This window comes from Dermacentor silvarum, chromosome 3 (assembly GCF_013339745.2).
Source record: "Dermacentor silvarum isolate Dsil-2018 chromosome 3, BIME_Dsil_1.4, whole genome shotgun sequence".
Taxonomy (NCBI): domain Eukaryota; kingdom Metazoa; phylum Arthropoda; class Arachnida; order Ixodida; family Ixodidae; genus Dermacentor; species Dermacentor silvarum.
The window spans coordinates 70,423,609-70,444,200 of record NC_051156.1 but is presented as its reverse complement, the minus strand read 5'-3'; the positions used below and the strand labels follow the sequence as shown (position 1 = coordinate 70,444,200).

The 20,592-nt window shown below is 45.3% G+C and overlaps 7 non-coding genes across 7 annotated transcripts; all 7 read right to left on the bottom strand.

The window, feature by feature from the left end:
- Positions 1 to 11,064: 11,064 nt before the first annotated feature.
- Positions 11,065 to 11,136, bottom strand: Trnaa-ugc (transfer RNA alanine (anticodon UGC)). Its single transcript has one exon. It is a non-coding gene; the product is annotated as a tRNA-Ala (tRNA).
- Positions 11,137 to 12,463: 1,327 nt separating this feature from the next.
- Positions 12,464 to 12,535, bottom strand: Trnaa-ugc (transfer RNA alanine (anticodon UGC)). The gene has a single exon. It is a non-coding gene; the product is annotated as a tRNA-Ala (tRNA).
- A 536-nt stretch (positions 12,536 to 13,071) lies between these two features.
- Trnaa-ugc (transfer RNA alanine (anticodon UGC)) lies at positions 13,072 to 13,143 on the bottom strand. The gene has a single exon. It is a non-coding gene; the product is annotated as a tRNA-Ala (tRNA).
- A 3,211-nt stretch (positions 13,144 to 16,354) lies between these two features.
- Positions 16,355 to 16,426, bottom strand: Trnaa-ugc (transfer RNA alanine (anticodon UGC)). Its single transcript has one exon. It is a non-coding gene; the product is annotated as a tRNA-Ala (tRNA).
- A 795-nt stretch (positions 16,427 to 17,221) lies between these two features.
- On the bottom strand, positions 17,222 to 17,293 carry Trnaa-ugc (transfer RNA alanine (anticodon UGC)). The gene has a single exon. It is a non-coding gene; the product is annotated as a tRNA-Ala (tRNA).
- A 534-nt stretch (positions 17,294 to 17,827) lies between these two features.
- Trnaa-ugc (transfer RNA alanine (anticodon UGC)) lies at positions 17,828 to 17,899 on the bottom strand. The gene has a single exon. It is a non-coding gene; the product is annotated as a tRNA-Ala (tRNA).
- Positions 17,900 to 19,226: 1,327 nt separating this feature from the next.
- Trnaa-ugc (transfer RNA alanine (anticodon UGC)) lies at positions 19,227 to 19,298 on the bottom strand. Its single transcript has one exon. It is a non-coding gene; the product is annotated as a tRNA-Ala (tRNA).
- Between the last annotated feature and the right edge of the window lie 1,294 nt (positions 19,299 to 20,592).

Genomic DNA, 20,592 nt, shown 5'->3' with positions numbered 1-20,592 from the left:
AACGTTTCAAATTCCCGCAGGGGCGTCTGCGTCAGCAGGCGTTTGGTGTGTTGCGACACCACGGACCCGAGCACATGGGGGTTGGCCCCTCCCGCGTGTAGCTTGCGCGGCTTAGCCGTGTCCGGGGAAAAGAGGATCCTGGGCGTTGAGCCGATGCCGGGTGTTCGGACCTTTATGGCCCCTCGGCGGAGGCAACACGCCTCTTTGGCCTCCGCTTCACGTAGACGGCACCCCCGGACTGACCCACCCGGGGGAAATCGGTGGTCGCCTTTTCCTGTCCCCCTCTCCGATCTTTCTCTGCTCTATTTTTCTGTCTTCACTGTCCTGTCATCTCTTCTCTTCTGTTACTTCCTCAATTTCCATAGGCGGCTTGGGTTAACCTTGTGTAGGTGCCCTCTCTTGGGTTTATATATAAGGTTATAGCGGCAATGTACGGCTGGCGCCTGCAGCCTTACACGTTAAGTGCTGCAGCGTCCCCTTGTTGGACTCCGTGGTGGGTGGCTGCCATTGCTGCCGAAATACACCAAACTGCTATGGGAACACCCGCTTTTCCCCGACTTCTTGATCGTCTCCCTCAGAAGAGGGGACGCACCGATGATATTCTGAACTTGTTCACCAGACCAAAAGACATTTTCCCTCGATTCCAAGTAGTACATAGTCAAAGAACCGAAAAACTAGCAAGAACCATATCCCCATTTGTAGTTGCAAAAAGCTTGACCAACACGCTAGGCCCTGGCTACAAGGTCACCAAAATGCCAAGCGGGGACCTTCTTCTTGAACTACGTGACAAAGAACAATACAATAGACTCGGCAAACTTGTTACTTTTGGTGATGTCCCAGTTACCGTTTCAGCGCATCGGTCCATGAACACAGTACGGGGGGTAGTATCAGAAGCAGACCTCATCGACCTATCTGAAACTGAACTGTTGGAAGGATGGAAGGAGCAAACGTCACGAATGTGCAGCGCATTGTTATGAGACGGGACAACAAACAAATCCCCACGAAACATCTGATACTTACCTTTGAATTGAGCGAATTGCCACAAACCATTGAAACAGGCTACACAAAGATAGCTGTAAGACCTTACATACCAAACCCTAGGCGTTGCTACCAATGTCAAAGATTCGGCCATGGCTCGCAGAGCTGCCGTGGTCGACTCACCTGTGCTAAGTGTGGAGTACAAGGTCATGCCTCAGACAATTGCGAGGCCACACCTCACTGCGTTAATTGCGATGGTGAGCATCCAGCGTACTCCCGGTCTTGTCCAAGTTGGAAAAAAGAGAAGGAAATTATAACACTGAAAGTCCGTGAAAACATATCGTTCAGGGAAGCACGCAAAAGGTGCTCATCATTCCACACGACTACTTATGCTGATGTGGCGCGTCAAGGGGCAGCGTCGCAGCGGCTAATGCCACCTGCACAGCCCGCACGCAGCGAGCTGTCGCTTGTGGCTTCTGCCCCCAGGGTGGAAGGCGCTAAGCCTACTCCACCCAACCAGCAAACAAGCCCGGTTACCCTAGGGTTGCCGGCACAACAACAGTCCTCGGTGGCAGCCTGCGCTTCGCGTAGCGAACCCGCAGGCCCGCCAGCAGCTCCCACGGTGGGTGTAGTCAAGGCTGCCTCACCCTCATCGGCCCCTGCTGGCGCTAGCAACAGCCGGCGCAGCTCAGGCCCAAAGGCAGCACCATTGACCTCAGGGCTGGTGGGCGCGAATGCCTCGTCCTTCGAGGGGAGACTTTCCCGCGAAACTTCTCGCTCGCAAGAGCGCGTGTCCGGCGCTTCACAAGAAGCAATGGACACCACACCCATCCCGTCGGCGCACCAAGCGCCTAAGGAGCGGCGAGGTTCCCTCGACCGCTTCAGAAAGGACAAATCCCGCGTTACAGGGCCTGGAAAGGGCTCTGTAATCTAAAGCAACATTTCCTTTTTTAGTGCACACAGCACCAATTTACTTTAATTATGGATACACAAATCATTCAATGGAACGTCAGAGGCCTTCTTAGGAACCTCGACGATGTCCAAGAACTTATTTACCAACACAATCCAAAAGTGCTGTGTGTACAGGAAACGCACTTAAAATCGAAACATACAAGTTTTCTCCGACAGTATGACACGTTTCGTAAAGATCGCGATGATGCTCTCGCATCATCAGGCGGTGTTGCCATTGTAATTCACAAAAGCATAGCATGTCAACGTTTGCAGCTACAAACGCCCCTTGAAGCAGTGGCAGTTCGATTTGTTCTTCTAAACAAGCTCATCACCATCTGCTCACTTTACATACCCCCCCCCATTACCACTTACATAAACATGAATTTCAGTCCCTTATAGATGAATTGCCAGAACCCTATCTTGTTCTTGGCGATTTCAATGCGCACAGTAGACTGTGGGGCGACTCTCGTATCGATGCGCGAGGTCGTCTTGTTGAAGAATTTCTTTTCTCGTCTGGTGCGTGTCTCCTGAACAAGAAGGAACCTACATTTTACTGTATTGCAAACAGAACCTTTTCTTCTATTGATCTTAGCATAGCTTCCCCGTCTCTATTATCTGAACTTAAATGGGAAGTTACCAAAAATCCGTACGGGAGCGATCACTTCCCAATACTACTGCGAACAACCAAAACTGAGCCGTCACCACAAGCCCCTCGATGGAAGATTGACACAGCCGATTGGGAGAAATTTCGAAATCTTACTAGTAGCATCTCCTGGGCCAACATGTCTTCGTTACGAACTGATGCTGCTGTGGAATATTTTACTTCCCTCATAATTGATGCCGCTTCTAAATGCATATCCGAAATAAGTGGTGCGGCATGCAAACGCCGTGTCCCATGGTGGAACGACGAATGTAGGAACGTTCGTAGAAAACAGAACAAAGCGTGGGGGTTGCTACGCGATTCTCCTACTGCGGAGAATCTTATCAATTTTAAGAAGGTAAAGTCCGAAGGCAGGAGAACGCGCCGACAGGCCAGAAGAGAGAGCTGGCAGAAGTTTTTATCAGGTATTCACTCGTATACAGATGAGGCCAAAGTCTGGAACAGGGTTAACAAGGTGAGAGGACGACAAACATATTCACTCCCTTTGGTAAACACACAGGGCGACAGCTTGGAAGACCAAGCAAACCACCTGGGTGCACACTTTGAACATGTGTCCAGTTCATTGCACTATTCCCCAGAATTTACAAAACACAAAGCAGCAATAGAAAAACAAAAACTAGACCGAAAGAGCACCGGGAACGAGCCTTCTAACTTGCCTTTCTCTTTAGCAGAGCTTCAGGCATCACTCGCCTGTTGCAACCCATCTGCCCCTGGCCCTGACCGCATATTATATGAAATGTTGAAGAACCTGCCCTCTGAAACGAAGAAAACCCTTCTCTGTCTGTATAACTCTATATGGATTTCCGGCGAGATCCCCTCTGCCTGGAAAGAGGCCATAGTGATCCCTATCCTGAAGCAGGGGAAGGATCCATCGTCTGTATCGAGTTATCGGCCGATAGCGCTAACAAGCTGTCTCTGCAAAGTCTTCGAAAAAATGATAAACCGTCGCCTATTACATTTCCTTGAATCAAACAAACTGCTTGACCCATACCAGTGCGGCTTTCGCGAGGGTCGGTCCACCACTGACCATTTGATACGTATCGAGGCGCAGATACGCGAAGCTTTTGTTCACAAACAGTTCTTTCTGTCTGTATTCCTAGACATGGAAAAGGCCTATGACACCACATGGCGGTTTGGAATACTGAGAGACCTCTCCCACTTTGGTATACGTGGTAATATGTTAAATATGATTGAAAGTTATCTGCTGAATCGCACATTCCGTGTTCGAGTTGGCAATGTTCTATCACGACCTTTTGTGCAGGAAACTGGTGTACCCCAGGGAGGCGTGCTCAGCTGCACACTCTTTATCGTTAAAATGAACACGCTTCGTGCTTCGTTACCACCCGCTATTTTTTATTCCATCTATGTGGACGATATACAAATAGGATTCAAGTCCTGTAACCTCGCAGTGTGCGAGAGACAGGTACAGCAGGGGTTGAACAAAGTGTCAAAGTGGGCAGACGAAAACGGGTTCAAAATAAACCCCCACAAAAGTTCTTGTGTTCTTTTCACCAGGAAGAAAAGTCTCGTTGCAGATCCCACTATCGAAATGTATGGACAACAAATACCTATAAACAAAGATCACAATTTTTAGGCATCATACTTGACTGTAAGCTTACTTTCATCAACCACATAAAACATCTCAAGGCGAAATGCCTAAGAACAATGAACTTACTGAAAATTTTATCTCACACATCCTGGGGCACCGACAGGAAGTGTTTAATGAATCTTCACAAGAGCCTCATTCGGTCACGATTGGACTATAGTGCCGTAGTATATCACTCTGCCGCCCCTAGCGCGCTAAAAATGCTAGATCCTGTCCACCATCTAGGTATCCGCCTGGCCACTGGCGCATTCAGAACAAGCCCCGTCGAAAGTTTATACGTGGAATCGAATGAGTGGTCACTCCACCTCCAGAGAACATACATCAGCTTCACCTATTTTCTCAAAGTGCACTCCGATCGGGAACATCCTTGTTTTACAACCCTTAATGATTTGAAGTGTTCAACGCTTTTCTATAATCGACCCTCTATGAGGCGGCCTTTCTCACTGCGTGTGAGAGAACTTAGCGAAGAGATGGATGTCCCACTTCTAGAACATCGCCTAATGCCTCCAGCTAAGCTGTCACCGCCCTGGGAGTGGCAGGTGATAGAATGTGATCTATCCTTTGTAGAGGTCACAAAGCATGCTCCCGACCTCGAAATTGCAATGCATTTCCGCGAACTTCAATCGAAGTACTCGTGCTCGGAATTCTATACCGACGCATCCAAGTCCCATGCTGTCGTATCTTACGCCGCGGTTGGCCCCTCTTTCTCTAAATCCGACGTATTGAACCCCCTAACAAGCATTTTCACCGCAGAAGCCTATGCAGTACTGTCTGCCGTGAAGCATATAGAGAAATTGAAACTACAAAAGGCAATAATATTCACAGACTCGTTGAGTCTTGTAAAAGCGCTAACATCTTTACAAAAGCATAAGAATCCTGTTGTTATCGAGCTTTACTCACTCTTGTGTAACATTTACCAATCTCGTAGACATGTAATAATATGCTGGGTGCCTGGCCATAGAGGCATCGAGGGCAATGTGCTAGCAGACCAGTTGGCCACATCAACTACCTCGCAAGCTATTAATCCTGCCGCTGCTATTTCCTCCACAGATCTGAAGCCTTTTTTGCGAAGGAAACTGCGAGGCCACTGGCAGCGTCTGTGGGACGCTGAAACAACTAATAAGCTCCACTTGATTAAGCCACAGTTAGGGTTCTGGCCCTGTACAAATAAAACACGACGAACTGATGTCCTATTCTGTCGTCTCAGAATAGGACACACATATGGTACTCACAATTTTCTATTGAATGGAAATGATCCTCCAACATGTGGTAGATGTGGCGACAGGCTCACCGTCCTCCACGTCCTCTTGGAGTGTCGGGAAGCCGAAAGAGAAAGAAAGAAACATTTTCCTCTCGCATATCGCTATTGTGTCCCTCTGCATCCCGCTATGTTTCTCGGTAAAGAACCACTTTTTAGCACCAACGCAGTCCTTGCTTTCTTGAAAGATGTTGTGTTACATGTTATTAGCCCAATAAGTTCGTAGTGGCACCTCTCTTAGAGGATGTTGCTGCGATAGTTTTTTAACTGCACATGCCTCCAGGCCCTTGTGTTTCAAGGGCTCTGTTTAGGCACTTGTGCTTCTGGCCAATTCTTGTATCTTAAATTTTTTGTAACCCGTATCATTCTTTCGCAATGCATTGTTCATGTCCATAGTACTCAAAATCACTCATTGCCATAATCTTATTACTTATAGATTTTACGCACTTTACAGCGACTGATTTTAGGCCCCTTTACAGCCATGCCACATCTAATGTTCATATAATTCCCTATTCATCTACCACTAACAAGCCATTACCATCGTCTTGATACGAACTAATACTGTCATGGCGCTCTTTGGCCATACCTGGCCCTTGCGCCACTAAACTCCAACAATCATGAACGTTTCAAATTCGTGTTATACCATGGCGTTTTTTTATTCCTTCGTACACGCCGAAGGGGCACATGCGCTTTAGTGAGATCAGAGACTATGTTTCTGAAGAAATCCCAGTTTTCTTGTACACTACGCCGATCAAAATTAGAACAATAAGTATCTAAGCGCTGAGACATTTCCTGGTTGATAGCGACAAAATCTGCCTTGCTATAGTCCCGGATATATTTATCTTCCTTAGTTCCACGCGAAAATGACATAGTAATATCGAAATGTAGCAACAAATGGTCACTCACACCAGGAAGATAGGTAATTGGCGATATGAGGTCAGGGTGGGTTGTCAAAACCAAGTCTAAGGTATTAGCTGATTCATTAGTTATTCTGGTAGGTTTGGTTACAACCTGCGTAAAGTTAAACAATCACACAAATCCAAGAAAGTTGACATTGCGTTGAAAAGGGGTGGAGCAAAGGAACACCAGTCTGCCAGGTAATATTAGGAAAGTTCAGATCGCCAAAAAGAAAAATAGGTGACGAAGGGTACCGGGTTACGACAGAGCCGAGAAGGTCATGTAATTCATCGATGAATGGCGACGCATAGTTTGGAGGGCGATAGCATACGCCCAGAATAATCTTAGTGTGTTTGCTTGCTATTCCTACCCATACTGTTTCTAGAACAGATGAAACATTTACTTGAAAGGAAGGGATTGTTTGAGATACGGCTATCAACACGCCACCACCCTGCCTACTTTCCCTATCGCAGCGATACACGTCGTAAGTGCTATTAGCCTGAAAAATTTCTGTACTTTCCACACTTGAATTGAGCCATGTCTCGGTTAGTATGATTAAATTTGCATTCATCGAGGAAACAACAGAGTTAAGCCGATTCCGGTTTTCATAACGCTTCTTACGTTGGAAAAAAGAACAGGAAGGTTGAAAAGTGCAGAAACATGATCATCCCTACCCCCTGCTGATTGTTACTTGTTAGTACGTTTGGAATGAGCAGAAGGCGGATTATTTTTGCGGCTGCGAGTGCTAGTAGCGGGCCCATTGCTACTATCAGACGGCCTATCTTGGATTATACTATCATTTGAGGCGGGAGGTTTATTGTTATGTGTTTGCCTCATCTGCACGCTATCACTTGCGGTGTCATACATGTAACAGGTGTTACCTACATACAACTTATCATGCCGAACCACGAAGGCTGGCGACTCGGGCAATGAATTTGCAAATTCAAATAGTTTTTTCTGCGCAAGTCTTGTAGATAGTGAAAAATCTTCGGTGAAGGTAACATTACTACATTTAAGCTTTGATCGCTGTGAAAGGACTTGTTGCCGAGACTTAAAACGACTGAACTTGACTATAACGGGTCGGCACCTATTTTCTTGGTAGCTATCACCCAATCGGTGCACACGTTCAATTATAGTGTCGTTTAGATTCGGGTCAATATGCTGCATCATTAGGCTTACAATTTTTTCCTCAGTTTGTGCCCATGATTCCTTGCTGTCTGGAACACCATGGAAAATTAAGTTATCATGACGAGCCCTGTCTTCGATGTCGTCAAGGCGTGAGCAGAAAACATCGCCTTTGCGTTCTATGCCTTTCACTGCCTCTTGTGCAAGACTGAGCCTTTTGTTGATATCAATTTTTCCACATTAGACATCAACTTTCAATATACGCGCGTTCATTGAAACAAATTTTTCCTCGGACGATTTATGTGCTGTTGCGACATTGCTCGCAATTTCAGCTTGACCCTGGGATAACCTACTCGTCTCCGCCTTTAGTTCCTTTAACATCGTTAGCACTTCGTTTTGCCACTCCTCAGGACCCGGGTTGCTTTCGACATCCCCACAACACAACAGTTTGCAAAGTACATGAACATATTCATCATATGCGCTACACAGTGCGTGGGGGCACGGGAATAACAAAATATATCTGTTGCTAGTACGCGTAGCGAACAGTGAACATGTGTTACTAACCTGCACGAAGTAGAAAAGCCGCAAGAAGCGAAAATGAGCCATGATACCACAGGCGCTCTTCCCGTGCCCACTGAAACGAGCCGAAGTTCTGATGCTGGTTAAAGCTTGCGCAGGGACTGCTTCCTTTGTCGATGCGACTGTCCTGATCCAGTGGGGCGATGTGTCTCGAAGGCAATCTCTGAAAATCACTGGTTGGCGTGACTCGTTCCCACAGTCGCTATCTTCCGGCAAGGGGTGATTCGAAGGTTGTTCCGTAGGTGGCAGATAGGTGGGTGACACGTCACAGCACGGGTAAGTAGCGAGACGGGCCACTGCCTGCACGAAGTAGAAAAGCCGCAAGAAGCGAAAATGAGCCATGATCCCACAGGCGCTCTTCCCGTGCCCACTCTTTAATTCTTTAATTCCCAACTGACGATTCTCACACGGCGGTTATGTAGCTTCCACAGGCGTTCTCGAACTTTCCTATCGGAGTCGTGATCGCGTAGCATGGGCAAAGCCTAGGAAGCTTCTACTGTTTTCTCGTATCTTCGACCGCCGCTGCGGAAGCGTTGAAAAAGGGGGGGGGGGGGTGATGACTCATCCCGTTGGCGCACGCTCACGCTGTAGCTCTCTCTCTCTCTCGACTCGCCGGGTGAGAAGGTGTCTCGGCGCGCGCGTGGGCTCTCTCTCTCTCTCTCTGGTTAACATCGCTTCGTCGAGGCTCTTCTAGACTTCCAGACGCCGTTGTTCGGGTCGTTGTTTCAGGCGTATGCGCTCCCCCCTCTGTTGAAGTTACCGCAGGCCGGCGTGTTCTTTCGCTGGCTTGTGTGACACGTGGCGCGCGTTTGGATTAAGCGCTCTTTTGTGACAGTATGCAAGCCACAGAAAGTTCACCTTGTGCCTGGATGTCCCGCTGAGCATGCACTAATCCTATGCTTGACAATCTATTTCATACTAGATGTCTCATATCCGCATGCGTTTGGACAGAACTTAGTGTTGCTGCAAACCATATTAGTAAAGAGTGGCACATTTCAGCAATGCTGTATGTCACATAGGCTGAAAGCTTTGTTGAAGCAGCTCAAGAGCTACCTCTCAAAGACAATCCAGAAGGCCAGCCAGGCTGGAAACTGAAGATGCAGCTAGCTGACTGCTCTTTTGTGTTGAAGCCTCAGACAAGGTCCTCTTTTTCTATTTTTGCTTGGGTGAGATGAATACTTAGCCAGTGCACACTGCTCACCTGTATTGAGAATTGACAACTTTGCAATGTGCATAACTAGTAAATGATGAAACTGAATACTGCATGCCAATACTTGTTTTACTTTTTATTTACACTGTTTTTCCTGTTATTGCAAGTGTATTTATGTTCTTGCCGCACAGACTTCTGTATAGTTGTGTACTAGGCTTTATTGTTTGTGTGTGGAGTTTGGCCTTGTATTATGTACATATACTGTATTTCTTACACCTAACGATGCTGCAGAAAGTTTTCTGTGGAATAAAGTGTTTAAAATAATTTCCATCCTTCTTACTTAGTACTGCCAGCCAGAACAGCAGGCTTTGTTAGCATGACTGTTCCTCGGTGAGTAGCATTTCTTAGGGTTGAGTGCCTTCAGAAATAGGCTTCAGCTTCCATATCATGACCACGTAAAGCATTGGCATCAGCTATTGTGATTGTAACCTCACATAGATTGTGTAGCATGGCGATGTGTTTTAATATGGGATAATGTCGGCATGCATCTACACGAAATCCTAAGTATGACATCACAATGCAAATGCCTTTACTGCGGCCCTTCTGAAGACTTTACAATTGATTTCATTGATGCTATTGAGCACTCACTGATACCATGGCTGTTTCCAGATGCACATAAAAGTTTATGTTGCCATTTTTAAGCACAATAAATATATGGGTGACCTAATGATGTGTCATCTCGTGGCATCAGCTTACGCAGACCACGGTTGGCGTCACCCTTAAGTCTGGTATAACTAAACCGATATGACATTTATATCAGACAAGTTAGCATTGACTTTTATTATACACTTGTTGTTTACCTGAACCGACAATCTCAAGATAATTTTTCAGTATAATAGAACATTGATCATAAAACTGTTGTCGCTTTACTGCAATGCTGCCCAGGTATGTTTTTGTGGAACACAATTACAGGTAAAATTACAGAAAATGTATACGAAATGTTGTTCCAAATAGTACATGAAACAGTGCTACGTATATAACTAGATAGAATTACTGGAACTATGATCCAGCTAGGAAATAAATGGAACGCTGCTGCGTATACAACAAAGTAAAATTACTGAAAGAATGTTGCGCCTATTTTAGATTTTATCTTGGACGCAAGTTACGCTTAAGTAAGCGGAACTTTTTTGCAAAAAAGTTCCGCTTACTAGCTGGAACTTATGTGGAACCAGATTAAGAGTGCAGATGCGGGCCCTAATGTGCGAAGTCCGATGTAATTGATTTACTTGAAGTAATCGCCTCTGAAGTCAAAAAGAAAAATACTCCCGCAATGCTTACAAGCGTGAATACTTACTTCATGCAGTACCGTGATGAAGTTTTTATACGCAAAGGTGAGCTAGTTGTATCGAATCGTATATAATATCGCTTGCGCCGCTAAAATGTACACTGATCACGATGAGGAAGCGCAGGACGGGACTGCAAGTAAAGCGATTAGTTTACCGCCAGATGCGTGCCCTAATGTGCGAAGTCCGATGCAATTGATTTACTTGACGTAATCGCCTCTGAAGTCAAAAAGAAAAATACCCCCGCAATGCTTGCAAGCGTAATTAATACTTACTTCATGCGGTATCGTGATGAAGTTTTTATACGCAAAGGTGAGCTAGTTGTATCGAATCACGTATAATATCGCTTGTGCCGCTAAAATGTACACTTCTCACGATGAGGAAGCGCAAGACGGGAATGCAAGGAAAGCGATTAGTTTACCGCCAGATGCGTGCCGTAAAGTGCGCAATCCGATGTAATTTATTTCCTTGACGTAGTCCCCTCTGAAGTTAAAAACAAAAAGTAATTTCACGGACTGGAGGTACCGGGGATCGAACCCGGGGCTTCTCGCATGCAAAGCGAGCGCTCTACCTCTGAGCTATACCCCCACAATGCTTGCAAGCGTGAATAATACTTACTTCATGCGGTATCGTGATGAAGTTTTTACACGCAAAGGTGAGCTAGTTGTATCGAATCACATATTTTATCGCTTGAGCCGCTAAAATGTACACTGATTACGATGAGGAAGCGCAGGACGGGACTGCAAGGAAAGCGATTAGTTTACCGCCAGATGCGGGCCCTAATGTGCGAAGTCCGATGTAATTGATTTACTTGACGTAATCGCCTCTGAAGTCAAAAAGAAAAATACTCCCGCAATGCTTGCAAGCGTGAATAATACTTACTTCATGCGGTACCGTGATGAAGTTTTTATACGCAAAGGTGAGCTAGTTGTATCGAATCGTATATCATATCGCTTGCGCCGCTAAAATGTACACTGATTACGAGGAGGAAGCGCAGGACGGGACTGCAAGTAAAGCGATTAGTTTACCGCCAGATGCGTGCCCTAATGTGCGAAGTCCGATGTAATTCATTTACTTGACGTAATCACCTCTGAAGTCAAAAAGAAAAATACCCCCGCAATGCTCTCAAGCGTGAATAATACTTACTTCATGCGGTACCGTGATGAAGTTTTTATACGCAAAGGTGAGCTACTTGTATCGATTCACATATGATATCGCTTGAGCCGCTAAAATGTACACTGATTACGATGAGGAAGCGAAGGACGGGACTGCAAGTAAAGCGATTAGTTTACCGCCAGATGCGGGCCCTAATGTGCGAAGTACGATGTAATTGATTTACTTGACGTAATCGCCTCTGAAGTCAAAAAGAAAAATACTCCCGCAATGCTTGCAAGCGTGAATAATACTTACTTCATGCGGTACCGTGATGAAGTTTTTATACGCAAAGGTGAGCTAGTTGTATCGAATCGTATATAATATCGCTTGCGCCGCTAAAATGTACACTGATTACGATGAGGAAGCGCAGGACGGGACTGCAAGTAAAGCGATTAGTTTACCGCCAGATGCGTGCCCTAATGTGCGAAGTCCGATGTAATTCATTTACTTGACGTAATCACCTCTGAAGTCAAAAAGAAAAATACCCCCGCAATGCTCTCAAGCGTGAATAATACTTACTTCATGCGGTACCGTGATGAAGTTTTTATACGCAAAGATGAGCTACTTGTATCGAATCACGTATAATATCGTTTGAGCCGCTAAAATGTACACTTCTCACGATGAGGAAGCTCAAGACGGGACTGCAAGGAAAGCGATTAGTTTACCGCCAGATGCGTGCCGTAAAGTGCGCAATCCGATGTAATTTATTTCCTTGACGTAGTCCCCTCTGAAGTTAACAACAAAAAGTAATTTCACGGACTGGAGGTACCGGGGATCGAACCCGGGGCTTCGCGCATGCAAAGCGAGCGCTCTACCTCTGAGCTATACCCCCACAATGCTTGCAAGCGTGAATAATACTTACTTCATGCGGTATCGTGATGAAGTTTTTACACGCAAAGGTGAGCTAGTTGTATCGAATCACATATTTTATCGCTTGAGCCGCTAAAATGTACACTGATTACGATGAGGAAGCGCAGGACGGGACTGCAAGGAAAGCGATTAGTTTACCGCCAGATGCGTGCCCTAATGTGCGAAGTCCGATGTAATTGATTTACTTGACGTAATCACCTCTGAAGTCAAAAAAGAGAAGTACCCCCGCAATGCTTGCAAGCGTGAATAATACTTACTTCATGCGGTATCGGGATGAAGTTTTTATACGCAAAGGTGAGCTACTTGTATCGAATCACGTATAATATCGTTTGAGCCCCTAAAATGTACACTTCTCACGATGAGGAAGCTCAAGACGGGACTGCAAGGAAAGCGATTAGTTTACCGCCAGATGCGTGCCTTAATGTGCGAAGTCCGATGTAATTGATTTACTTGACGTAGTCCCCTCTGAAGTCAAAAACAAAAAGTAATTTCGCGGACTGGAGGTACCGGAGATCGAACCCGGGGCTTCTCGCATGCAAAGCGAGCGCTCTACCTCTGAGCTATACCCCCACAATGCTTGCAAGCGTGAATAATACTTACTTCATGCGGTATCGTGATGAAGTTTTTATACGCAAAGGTGAGCTACTTGTATCGATTCACATATGATATCGCTTGAGCCGCTAAAATGTACACTGATTACGATGAGGAAGCGAAGGACGGGACTGCAAGTAAATCGATTAGTTTACCGCCAGATGCGGGCCCTAATGTGCGAAGTACGATGTAATTGATTTACTTGACGTAATCGCCTCTGAAGTCAAAAAGAAAAATACTCCCGCAATGCTTGCAAGCGTGAATAATACTTACTTCATGCGGTACCGTGATGAAGTTTTTATACGCAAAGGTGAGCTAGTTGTATCGAATCGTATATAATATCGCTTGCGCCGCTAAAATGTACACTGATTACGATGAGGAAGCGCAGGACGGGACTGCAAGTAAAGCGATTAGTTTACCGCCAGATGCGTGCCCTAATGTGCGAAGTCCGATGTAATTCATTTACTTGACGTAATCACCTCTGAAGTCAAAAAGAAAAATACCCCCGCAATGCTCTCAAGCGTGAATAATACTTACTTCATGCGGTACCGTGATGAAGTTTTTATACGCAAAGATGAGCTACTTGTATCGAATCACATATTTTATCGCTTGAGCCGCTAAAATGTACACTGATTACGATGAGGAAGCGCAGGACGGGACTGCAAGGAAAGCGATTAGTTTACCGCCAGATGCGTGCCCTAATGTGCGAAGTCCGATGTAATTGATTTACTTGACGTAATCACCTCTGAAGTCAAAAAATAAAAATACCCCCGCAATGCTTGCAAGCGTGAATAATACTTACTTCATGCGGTATCGTGATGAAGTTTTTATACGCAAATGTGAGCTACTTGTATCGAATCACATATGATATCGCTTGAGACTCTAAAATGTACACTGATTACGATGAGGAAGCGCAAGACGGGACTGCAAGGAATGCGATTAGTTTACCGCCAGATGCGTGCCGAAAAGTGCGTAGTCCAATGTAATTGATTTCCTTGACGTAGTGACCGCCGAAGTCAAAAACAAAAAGTAATTTGACGGAGTGGAGGTACCGGGATAGAACCCGGGGCTTCTCGCATGCAAAGCGAGCGCTCTACCTCTGAGCTATACCCCCATTTTTTTTCCTTTATTTCCTTTCTCAGGAAAGATACAAAACAAAAAAATCACTAATACTTGCTACATTGTGTAATTAAAAACGCTTGCCTGCTTTCGGCAAACGTGGGTAATTAAAACCGCTTCAGGTTAACAAGAGCATCTAATACCGGCATCCATTGTGGTGGATCATTCTGCGCTTTAAATATCTCACGAATGAAGGCGATGCCTTCTTTGAAATATTCTCTGGCAGGCTGGGGGTTTAAGTCGGCATGATGCACTGCCATTCTTGTTTTCCATATGCTATGAAGACATAGCGCCATAAACATGTCATACGGCACTCCTATATCGTTTGCGGTTGGGAGGAAACGGATGCCATATGGGGTAAGCGGCAAATCTTTTTTCAAGGTGCGCTGCAGTATGTCCCATAAGAAGGTGGAATCTTCACAATCCAGGAAAATATGGTCAGTAGTTTCCGGCTTTTTGCACAGTAAGCAATTTATCGTCCAAGGCACAAAAATACCCTTCTGCTCTAACCACGGTTGAACTCTGAGCTATGCCCCCACAATGCTTGCAAGCGTCAATAATACTCGCTTCATGCGGCTTAGTAATGAAGTTCTTATACGGAAAGGTGAGCGTCTTGTATCGAATCAGATATGATATCGCTTGAGCCGCTAAGATGTACACTTATTACGATGAGGAGGCACAAGACGTGACTGCAAGGAAAGCGATTAGTTTGCCGCCAGATGCGTGCCGAAAGTGCGTAGTCCAATGTAATTGATTCCCTTGACGTAGTCACCTCCGAAGTCAAAAACAAAAAGTAATTTCACGGACTGGAGGTACCGGGGACCGAACCCGCGCCTTCTCGCATGCAAAACGAGCGCTCTACCTCTGAGCTATACCCCCACAATGCTTGCAAGCGTCAATAATACTCGCTTCATGCGGCTTAGTAATGAAGTTCTTATACGGAAAGGTGAGCGTCTTGTATCGAATCACATGATATCGCTTGAGCCGCTAAAATGTACACTTATTACGATGAGGAGGCGCAGGACGTGACTGGAAGGAAAGCGATTAGTTTACCGCCAGATGCGTGCCGTAAAGTGCGTAGTCCGATGTAATTGATTTCCTTGACGTAGTCACCTCCGAAGTCAAAAATAAAAGTAATTTCACGGACTGGAGGTACCGGGGACCGAACCCGCGCCTTCTCGCATGCAAAACGAGCGCTCTACCTCTGAGCTATACCCCCACAATGCTTGCAAGCGTCAATAATACTCGCTTCATACGGTTTAGTAATGAAGTTCTTATACGGATAGGTGAGCGTCTTGTATCGAATCACATATAATATCGCTTGAGCCGCTAAAATGTACACTGATGACGATGAGGAGGCGCAGGACGTGACTGCGATGCGTGCCGAAAAGTGCGTAGTCCTATGTAAGTGATTCCCTTGACGTAGTCACCTCCGAAGTCAAAAACAAAAAGTAATTTCACGGACTGGAGGTACCGGGGACCGAACCCGCGCTTTGTCGCATGCAAAACGAGCGCTCTACCTCTGAGCTATGCCCCCACAATGCTTGCAAGCGTCAATATTACTCGCTTCATGCGGCTTAGTAATTAAGTTCTTATACGGAAAGGTGAGCGTCTTGTATCAAATCACATATAATACCGCTTAAGGCGCTAAAACGTACACTTATTACGATGAGGAGGCGCAAGACGTAACTGCAAGAAGGCGATTACTTTACCGCCAGATGCGAGCCACAATGTGCGCAGTCCGATGTAATCGATTTCCTTGACGTATTCACCTCTGAAGTCAAAAAGAAAAATACCCCCGAAATGCTTGCAAGCGTAAATAATACTTACTTCATGCGGTATCGTGATGAAGTTTTTATACGCAAAGGTGAGCTACTTGTATCGAATCATATATGATATCGCTTGAGCCGCTAAAATGTACACTTCTCACGATGAGGAAGCGCAAGACGGGACTGCAAGGAAAGTGATTAGTTTACCGCCAGATGCGTGCCCTAATGTGCGAAGTCCGATGTAATTGATTTACTTGACGTAGTCCCCTCTGAAGTCAAAAACAAAAAGTAATTTCACGGACTGGAGGTACCGGGGATCGAACCCGGGGCTTCTCGCATGCAAAGCGAGCGCTCTACCTCTGAGCTATACCCCCACAATGCTTGCAAGCGTGAATAATACTTACTTCATGCGGTATCGTGATGAAGTTTTTATACGCAAAGGTGAGCTAGTTGTATCGAATCACGTATAATATCGCTTGAGCCGCTAAAATGTACACTAATTACGATGAGGAAGCGCAGGACGGGACTGCAAGGAAAGCGATTAGTTTACCGCCAGATGCGTGCCCTAATGTGCGAAGTCCGATGTAATTCATTTACTTGACGTAATCACCTCTGAAGTCAAAAAGAAAATTACCCCCGCAATGCTTGCAAGCGTGAATAATGCTTACTTCATGCGGTACCGTGATGAAGTTTTTATACGCAAATGTGAGCTACTTGTATCGAATCACATATTTTATCGCTTGAGCCGCTAAAATGTACACTGATAACGATGAGGAAGCGCAGGACGGGACTGCAAGTAAAGCGATTAGTTTACCGCCAGATGCGTGCCCTAATGTGCGAATTCCGATGTAATTCATTTACTTGACGTAATAACCTCTGAAGTCAAAAAGAAAAATACCCCTGCCATGCTTGCAAGCGTGAATAATACTTCATGCGGTATCGTGATGAAGTTTATATACGCAAAGGTGAGCTAGTTGTATCGAATCACGTATATTATCGCTTGAGCCGCTACAATGTACACTTCTCACGATGAGGAAGCGCAAGACGGGACTGCAAGGAAAGCGATTAGTTTACCGCCAGATGCGTGCCGTAAAGTGCGCAATCCGATGTAATTTATTTCCTTGACGTAGTCCCCTCTGAAGTCAAAAACAAAAAGTAATTTCACGGACTGGAGGTACCGGGGATCGAACCCGGGGCTTCTCGCATGCAAAGCGAGCGCTCTACCTCTGAGCTTTACCCCCACAATGCTTGCAAGCGTGAATAATACTTACTTCATGCGGTATCGTGATGAAGTTTTTATACGCAAAGCTGAGCTACTTGTATCGATTCACATATGATATCGCTTGAGCCGCTAAAATGTACACTGATTACGATGAGGAAGCGAAGGACGGGACTGCAAATAAAGCGATTAGTTTACCGCCAGATGCGGGCCCTAATGTGCGAAGTCCGATGTAATGATTTACTTGACGTAATCGCCTCTGAAGTCAAAAAGAAAAATACTCCCGCAATGCTTGCAAGCGTGAATAATACTTACTTGATGCGGTACCGTGATGAAGTTTTTATACGCAAAGGTGAGCTAATTGTATCGTATCGTATATAATATCGCTTGTGCCGCTAAAATGTACACTTCTCACGATGAGGAAGCGCAAGACGGGAATGCAAGGAAAGCGATTAGTTTACCGCCAGATGCGTGCCGTAAAGTGCGCAATCCGATGTAATTTATTTCCTTGACGTAGTCCCCTCTGAAGTTAACAACAAAAAGTAATTTCACGGACTGGAGGTACCGGGGATCGAACCCGGGGCTTCGCGCATGCAAAGCGAGCGCTCTACCTCTGAGCTATACCCCCACAATGCTTGCAAGCGTGAATAATACTTACTTCATGCGGTATCGTGATGAAGTTTTTACACGCAAAGGTGAGCTAGTTGTATCGAATCACATATTTTATCGCTTGAGCCGCTAAAATGTACACTGATTACGATGAGGAAGCGCAGGACGGGACTGCAAGGAAAGCGATTAGTTTACCGCCAGATGCGTGCCCTAATGTGCGAAGTCCGATGTAATTGATTTACTTGACGCAATCACCTCTTAAGTCAAAAAAGAAAAATAGCCCCGCAATGCTTGCAAGCGTGAATAATACTTACTTCATGCGGTATCGTGATGAAGTTTTTATACGCAAAGGTGAGCTACTTGTATCGATTCACATATGATATCGCTTGAGCCGCTAAAATGTACACTGATTACGATGAGGAAGCGAAGGACGGGACTGCAAGTAAAGCGATTAGTTTACCGCCAGATGCGGGCCCTAATGTGCGAAGTCCAATGTAATTGATTTACTTGACGTAATCGCCTCTGAAGTCAAAAAGAAAAATACTCCCGCAATGCTTGCAAGCGTGAATAATACTTACTTCATGCGGTACCGTGATGAAGTTTTTATACGCAAAGGTGAGCTAGTTGTATCGAATCGTATATAATATCGCTTGCGCCGCTAAAATGTACACTGATTACGATGAGGAAGCGCAGGACGGGACTGCAAGTAAGCGATTAGTTTACCGCCAGATGCGTGCCCTAATGTGCGAAGTCCGATGTAATTCATTTACTTGACGTAATCACCTCTGAAGTCAAAAAGAAAAATACCCCCGCAATGCTCTCAAGCGTGAATAATACTTACTTCATGCGGTACCGTGATGAAGTTTTTATACGCAAAGGTGAGCTACTTGTATCGAATCACATATTTTATCGCTTGAGCCGCTAAAATGTACACTGATTACGATGAGGAAGCGCAGGACGGGACTGCAAGGAAAGCGATTAGTTTACCGCCAGATGCGTGCCCTAATGTGCGAAGTCCGATGTAATTGATTTACTTGACGTAATCACCTCTGAAGTCAAAAAATAAAAATACCCCCGCAATGCTTGCAAGCGTGAATAATACTTATTTCATGCGGTATCGTGATGAAGTTTTATACGCAAAGGTGAGCTACTTGTATCGAATCACGTATAATATCGTTTGAGCCGCTAAAATGTACACTTCTCACGATGAGGAAGCTCAAGACGGGACTGCAAGGAAAGCGATTAGTTTACCGCCAGATGCGTGCCCTAATGTGCGGAGTCCGATGTAATTGATTTACTTGACGTAGTCCCCTCTGAAGTCAAAAACAAAAAGTAATTTCACGGACTGGAGGTACCGGGGATCGAACCCGGGGCTTCTCGCATGCAAAGCGAGCGCTCTACCTCTGAGCTATACCCCCACAATGCTTGCAAGCGTGAATAATACTTACTTCATGCGGTATCGTGATGAAGTTTTTATACGCAAAGCTGAGCTACTTGTATCGATTCACATATGATATCGCTTGAGCCGCTAAAATGTACACTGATTACGATGAGGAAGCGAAGGACGGGATTGCAAGTAAAGCGATTAGTTTACCGCCAGATGCGGGCCCTAATGTGCGAAGTCCGATGTAATTGATTTACTTGACGTAATCGCCTCTGAAGTCAAAAAGAAAAATACTCCCGCAATGCTTGCAAGCGTGAATAATACTTACTTCATGCGGTACCGTGATGAAGTTTTTATACGCAAAGGTGAGCTAGTTGTATCGAATCGTATATAATATCGCTTGAGCCGCTAAAATGTACACTTCTCACGATGAGGAAGCGCAAGACGGGACTGCAAGGAAAGCGATTAGTTTACCGCCAGATGCGTGCCCTAATGTGCGAAGTCCGATGTAATTGATTTACTTGACGTAATCACCTCTGAAGTCAAAAAGAAAAATACCCCCGCAATGCTTGCAAGCGTAAATAATACTTATTTCATGCGGTATCGTGATGAAGTTTTTATACGCAAAGGTGACCTACTTGTATCGAATCACATATTTTAACGCTTGAGCCGCTAAAATGTACACTGATTACGATGAGGAAGCGCAGGACGGGACTGCAAGGAAAGCGATTAGTTTACCGCCAGATGTGTGCCCTAATGTGCGAAGTCCGATGTAATTGATTTACTTGACGTAATCACCTCTGAAGTCAAAAAAGAAAAATACCCCCGCAATGCTTGCAAGCGTGAATAATACTTACTTCATGCGGTATCGTGATGACGTTTTTATACGGTGAGCTACTTGTATCGAATCACGTATAATATCGCTTGAGCCGCTAAAATGTACACTTCTCACGATGAGGAAGCGCAAGACGGGACTGCAAGGAAAGCGATTAGTTTACCGCCAGATGCGTGCCCTAATGTGCGAAGTCCGATGTAATTGATTTACTTGACGTAATCACCTCTGAAGTCAAAAAAGAAAAATACCCCCGCAATGCTTGCAAGCGTGAATAATACTTACTTCATGCGGTATCGTGATGAAGTTTTTATACGCAAAGGTGAGCTACTTGTATCGATTCACATATGATATCGCTTGAGCCGCTAAAATGTACACTGATTACGATGAGGAAACGCAGGACGGGACTGCAAGGAAAGCGATTAGTTTACCGCCAGATGCGTGCCCTAATGTGCGAAGTCCGATGTAATTGATTTACTTGACGTAATCACCTCTG